The 6,599-nt window shown below is 45.2% G+C and overlaps 1 protein-coding gene across 1 annotated transcript in view; it reads right to left on the bottom strand.

Moving 5' to 3' along the window:
* FN1 (fibronectin 1) overlaps positions 1-6,599 on the bottom strand; it is a gene marked incomplete in the record, with an annotated part of 4,425,379 nt that overhangs the window by 4,101,352 nt on the left and 317,428 nt on the right.

Raw genomic sequence — 6,599 nt, 5'->3', positions numbered from 1 at the left:
CGTGGCATGGAAAGCAGACCAGTTATCAGGTCCAACTTGTAGTACACTTACCATAAATGTAGATGTTAGTGCATTCACTGTTGCAGTCATCACATTTGCGTTACCTGCCTGCAGGTAGCCCTCAGCCAGCCTGAAAACCAGAGTCTTGGATTCCTGTGTCAGATGCTTTTCTTCCATGACGTCAGGTGTATAAAAAACAGGCAGAAGACACCATTACATCAGTTTCTTGCCCCAGATGTCAGGTGCCCCCACAAAGGGACATAATTGTGTGTTACGGTACACCAACAAAAAATAAATACACCAGAAAGGTTAAATACACCAAACAAGGAAAGGTAGAGCCAAGATAAGTCAGGGGGCCGGAGGGAGGGTAACCAGGACTTCCAACAGTGAATACACTCTTAACATCTGCATTTATGGTAAGTGTACACAACTGTACTATGTTCATGTTTCACTGTTGCAGGTCACATTTGGGTTGATTCCCAAAGTTAATGAAGGGAGGAGGAAGTTAGAGAGCATTAGGGCCAGCTATTAAGCCTTGCAAGACTGCAGTGGCAAAACCAGCTCTGGATTTAGAAAAAAAATAAACGTGTGGTAATGCTTGCGGAAGGTATGGACGGAGCTCCAGGTAGCAGCTTCTAGGATGTCCCTGGTAGGAACTCCTCTGAGAAAGGGTGTAGAGATAGATGCAGCCCTGGTGGAATGTGATCTTATCCCCTGTGGGGTAGGTTTTCAATGGTACTTGTAGCAGAAATGAATGCAATGGGCTATCCATTTAGAAATGGTTCACTTTGAAACGGCCTTCCCCTCTGCCACTGCAGCAAAGCCAATTAGCAGCTGTTCAGATTAGAGAGGTTTAGTCCTGTCCAAATAAAATCTAAGTGGTCTGTGCACATCCAAAGAGTGCAGTATCAGTTCTTTGTTTTGTGGATTAGGCGAAAAGGTAAACAAATGGACTGATTAGGGCCACACCTTGGACATAAAGGAAGGATTGGTCCTGAGGGAAACCCTGTCTGCATGGAAGATAAAGGGTTCCACTGCCATGATGGCCTGTAATTCAGACACTTCTTGCTGAAGTGATGGCTAGAAGGAAGGCTGTTTTCCAGCAAAGGGATTTTCAACTCTGCAGTTAGCTCAAATGGGAGAGTTGGCTTTTCCAATACAAAGTTAAGGTCCCAGGCTGGAGTAGGGGCTCTTAAAAGTTTGGCCCCTGTAAGAAATTGCTTTAGCAGGGGGTGAGAGAAGAGGGGTGGCCAAGTATTACAATGTGCTGAAATGGCAGAGGCATGAATTTCAATTGACTAGAAGGGTAGGCCCTTGTGGAGCATTTCTGTTAAGTACTGAAAAATATGAGGTAAGCTGGGCACAGGTGTGCCCATCCCCAGAGTCTGGCAACAGGAACAGAATCTTTTCCAGTTTCAGCATAGGATTTTAGTACTAGGCCTCCTTGCCTCCTGAATGACATCCAGCACCTGCTTACTGAGGGATGCTATTTGACAGCTCAAGGAATTAGCCAGGCTGCAAGGTTCAGGGTTTGAAGCAGAGGGTGCAGAACCTAGACTGCCTGCTGGAACAGCAGGGAAGGGGTCTGAGGCAGGTGCCATAGTTCCAGCAGTGACAGTGCGCAAGAGGGGGTAATAGTGCTGGTGTGGCCCGTCTGGTGCAATCAGGATTGTCCTTGGCTTGTCCTGTTTGACCTTCTGCAGAACCTTCAAGAGGAGAGGCAGAGGGGGAAGACAAAGGCATTCCAAGAGAGGCTTTCCCAGGTTAAGGACAGGGCATCCACTTTCCAAGCTTGACTGGGGGAAGTCCTCGTGCAGAATTTGTCCAATTGGTAGTTGAGGGGAGGCAAACTGATCTCTGGAGTCCCCCATTTGTTCAAGGAGGTTTAATATTTTTGGTTCCAGTTTCCATTCATGTGGATCCATGAGATTTCTGCTTAGGTGGTCTGCCAGTGAATTTATCTTGCCTGGCAGGAATTTAGCTTGTAGGTGCACTTGGTAGCAGTGTTCCAGAGCCATGGCTAGTCTGCAGAGCGGGTACGAGCATGTCCCCCCCTGCTTATGTACCACATACAATTGTGGTGTTGTCTATCTTTACCAATAATTTTCCTGGAAGAAAGTGGTCTTTGAATGCTTTTAGGGAATTCTGTACAGCTAACATTTCTTTTTTGGTTGATATGCAGGTGCATCTATCTCTGGTTCCATTTGACCTTAATGCACTGCCCTGCCAAGTGAGCCCACCATGCATAGTCTGATGAGTCTTAGGGTTTGGGTGGCAGGGGGTAGAGTGAAAGGGAGCCCTTGTAGTGGTAGCAGGCATCTGTCCACCAATGGAACTCTGTCTTTATAAAAGGAAAGATAAGAATCTACTCCAGGTCTTGAGAATGCAGACACCATAGGCTTTTTAGATAACATTGTAGTTTGATCATATGCAGTCTTGGAATTAGTAGAAGGCAAAAGGCCATGAACCCCAGGGCTTGCAGAATTTTCCTTGCAGATAGCAGTGCCTTTGTGGCCAGTAGTTTGAAGTAGGTTGTCAAATAAATTTGACTCGTTTCTCTGGAGTGAGGAACGCCGTCTGGGAAGTGGTGTTAAAGTTGCTCCCAGGAATACATCTGTTGGCAGGGTATTAGGTGAGATTGCTTTTCATTTATGGTGTACCACAGTGAGGTTACAAGTTTATTTACAAATGCCAGGTGTTTTAACAGCAAGTCCTGGCTTTCTGCCCGAATTAGACAGTCATCCAAGTATGGGTATATTTGAATATTTCTCTGCCTGCAAAATGCAATGGCTGGAGCTAAACACTTTGTGAATACCCTGGGCACAGCAGACAAGCCAAGGGGAAGTGCAGAGAACTTGTAAGTGCATGGAGCCTGCCCTGAAGTGTAGTCATTTCCTGCAGGATTCCCTTAATGGAATGTGCAGGTATGCTTCCTTTACGTCTAAGGTTGCCAACCAGGCATCTTTGCCTAGCATAGGAAGCTGCCATTGAAGAGTTAGCATTTTTAATTTTGGGATTACCAGAAAGGTGTTCAGAATACAGAGGTCCAGTATAGGACACCAGGAGCAGGCTTTTCTGGGTACCAGGAAAAGTCTAACAAAACCTTGTCCCCTTTGTTCTGCTGGAGTGGGTTGAATAGCCCTGATACTTAGAAGAGAGAATGTGCCGTTGGGCCTCCACCCACTGATTTGGGAGCAAGTTTGGCCAACCGTTTGGGGTTGGCAGGGTGTGGACGTGGAATCTGTATCTTTGGGAAACTATATTCCAAACCCATTTGTCCTGGGTAATGAATTCCCAGTTTTTTGCATGCAGGGTGAGTTTTCCTCCCAAGGAGAAAGAAGTTGAGCAGGGCTTGGAAGGGTTAGTCATTGTGCCATTTTTCCGTAGGGGGACTTACTACTCCCTGCTTTGGAAGTGGGAGCCCCCCACTGTTCAGGCCTGTGTGCAGCCCAAGACTGTAACCTAAGTGGTCTGCTGTTCCTGGGTTTGGACTATAGTCCTGGAAGAGAGACTGGAAAGGATCAATTCTTTGAAGGCCAATGCCTACTAAACTTGGGAGGCTGTACTTTTAGGAAATCTTTAACAGTTTGCATAGACTTAGCTTTTTCCTCCATCTTTTTGAGGAGTTCTGCTTTGTTGCCAAACAGGCGGTCTTGGTTTAAGGGAGCATCCAGTAATTTACTTTAACATGATCTGGCAAGTTTTGCTCCTTAAGCCAAGCATGTTTTCTAAGTACTGACAGCAGCCCTGCAAGATGCTTCTCAAGAGTCAAAACCACATTGCAAAGTATGTTTACTAACTTGTCCTGCAGAAGGCATTAAGTCCTGTAATTCTGTTTTCAGCACAGTCCGGAATCATTTTCTGTTTAAGTAATCCCATAATATGCTGCTGGTACTTTAACACATTAAACTGGCAATTTAAAACCCTAATGGCCAAAGTAGCAGAAGTGTATACCTTCTTACAGTCTGTCCAACGCTCTACAATCTCCATCAGAAGGGGTAAGATTTTTGGCGGCCAAAGCCTTAATGCCTTTTGGTCCTTGGGAAATTGTCTCTAGATCAGCAGTAGGATTCTTACAGGAACTTGAGAGTCAGGTACTCTAATACCAGTCAGGTTTTTCTGGGAGCTGTAGGTAAAGTGTCTGGGGAAAGGCTAGATTCCAAGAAAGTATCATCTACAATGTCCAGAACAGGAGGGAAAGCAAAAGGCCTGTGTTGAGGAAGGAGTAAGCACTCCCCAAGCCTCTTTTTGGAGTCAGAGAAATCTTGACTTTCGAGTGGAAATGCTAAGTGTGCAAGGCTTCACAAAAAGAAACATCTTCTAGGGGAAGCAGAGGGAAAGTACAGTTGTGTACACTTACCAGAAATGTAGATGTTAAGAGTGGATTCACTGTTGCAGTCATTACATTTGAGTAACCCTGCTGGCAGGTTGCCCTCAGTCTGCCTGAATTCCACAGTCCTGGGTCGGTTGCTGTCACCCCTTCCCTTATGTCAGGTCGTCAGGGGTATAAAAGATATGGCAGATGCAATTTTCTTTAGGTTTTTTTGCCCATGATGTCAGGTGCCCCCTAAAAGGGTAGCCAAAATTTATATACATATAAATATATGCACCAATATAAACTTTACAGTCCTCTACCAGCAAATACACCACATAGGTTCCATCAGAAGGGGGATGGCGGGTGGGTAACCTGGACTGCAACAGTGAATACATTCCAACATCTACATTTATGTTGTGTATACAACTGTACCATGTTCGTGTTTCACTGTTGCAGCATTACATTTGTGTAGTCCCAAAGCTATGGATGGGAGGCTGGAGCTAAACAGCATTAGGAGCAGCTATGAGGCCCTGCAGAACTGCAGTCAAAACCAGCCCTGGATTTAGAGTAGAGTGGCAGAGGATAGTGCTTTGTAAAGGTGTGCACTGAACTCCACATAGCAGCCTCTAAAATGTCGTTGGTTGTTACTCCCCTGAGAAAGGCTGCTGAAGTGGCTGCAGCTCTGGTTGAATGTGGCCTAATGCCCTTGCCATCGTGTAAGTAGCGGAAAAGTACAGTTGTGTACCTACCATAAATGTAGATGTTACAGCGTATTCACTGTTGCAGTCATTACACTTGGGTTGAATCCCAAGATTGGATTTGGAGGCCACCAGGCCCTGCAGGACTGCAGTGGCAAAGCCTGCTTTGGATTTAGAGTAGTGAGGCAAATGGTAGTGCTTGGTGAAAGTGTGCACGGAGCTCCAGGTTGCAGCTTCTAAAACGTTTTTGGTTGGTACTCCTCTGAGAAAGGTTGCTGAAGTAACTGTTCTGGTAGAATGTGGCCTAATGACCTTAGGCACTGATTTGCCATGTTGTTCATAACAGAAGCGGATGCAGTGTCCTATCCATTTTGAAATTGGATGCTTTGTGATAGGTTTTCCTTGTGATCCTGCAGCATAGGCTACAAACAGTTGCTCAGTTTTTCTGAAAGCTTTTGTTTTGTCCAAGTAGAATCGTAGTTGTCTGGGTATATCCAAAGCATGCAGAAGTCTCTCCCCTTTATTCTGGGGATTTGGGTAGAAAGTTGGTAAATGAATGGTTTGTTTCAGGGCCACATTGGAAACTACTTTTGGCATGAATGTTGTGTTTGTCCCGAGAAAAACCCTGTCCTGGTGAAAAATGATGAAAGGTTCCACAGCCATTAATGCCTATAACCAATACTCTTCTTGCTGAAGTTATTGCTAGGAGCAGAGCAGTTTTCCATGATACAAAGTTTATATCAGCTGTGCTTGCTGGTTCAAAAGGAGGCAGTGTGAGTTTTTCTAAATAAAATTGAGATTCCAAGTTGGTACTGGTGCTCTCCTTGGGAGTCTTATGTTTTTTGCCCCTCTGAGGTACTGCCTTAGTGGAGGATGTGAAAAAATAGGAGGTTTCATATTGTAATGAGCTGAAATGGCAGAGGCATGGATTTTAATTGAGGAGAAAGATAGGCCTTTGTCCAGCATCTCAGTTAGGTATTGCAAAATCTGAGGTATGTTTGGAACAAGTGGGTTGAGCCCTTGTGCCTGGTTCCAAGCACATAATCTCTTCTATTTTTCTGCATAGGATTTCCTAGTGCTGCGCCCCCTGGCTTCTAAAATGACATCCTTAACAGCTTTAGAGAGAGATGCAACCTGAGTGGCTACATTAATCTGCCATGATGCCAGATTTAAGGTTCTGAGTTGACTGTGCAGAATGATTGTTTTGTTGAGTCAGAAGATTAGGAATTTGAGGTAAAGGCCAAGCTGGGCCCTGAGACGAGCTCTTTAGGATTGGGTACCAGTGCTGGCGTGGCCAGTCTGGGGCAATCAGGATAATTTCTGGCCTTTCTTGTCTGACTTAGGAGCACTTTGGTAAGAAGAGGCATTGGTGAGAAGGCATAGACTGTCAGATCTTTCCAGCTGGATGATGGAGCATCCACTTTCCATGCTTGAGAGTGATAAGTTCTTGTGCAGAATTTCTGTAGTTGGCAATTGTGAGGGGAGGCAAAGAGATCCATTTCTGGGCATCCCCATTTCTTTATCATGCTGAACACCTGTGGATTTAGTTTCCATTTGTGAGGGTCCATGAGATTTCTGCTTAGTCT

Source organism: Protopterus annectens, chromosome 2.part0, assembly GCF_019279795.1.
Source record: "Protopterus annectens isolate FY-2018-M chromosome 2.part0, PAN1.0, whole genome shotgun sequence".
Classification (NCBI taxonomy): domain Eukaryota; kingdom Metazoa; phylum Chordata; order Ceratodontiformes; family Protopteridae; genus Protopterus; species Protopterus annectens.
The sequence above is the reverse complement of the archived record's forward strand: the minus strand, read 5'-3'. Positions and strand labels throughout refer to the sequence as shown.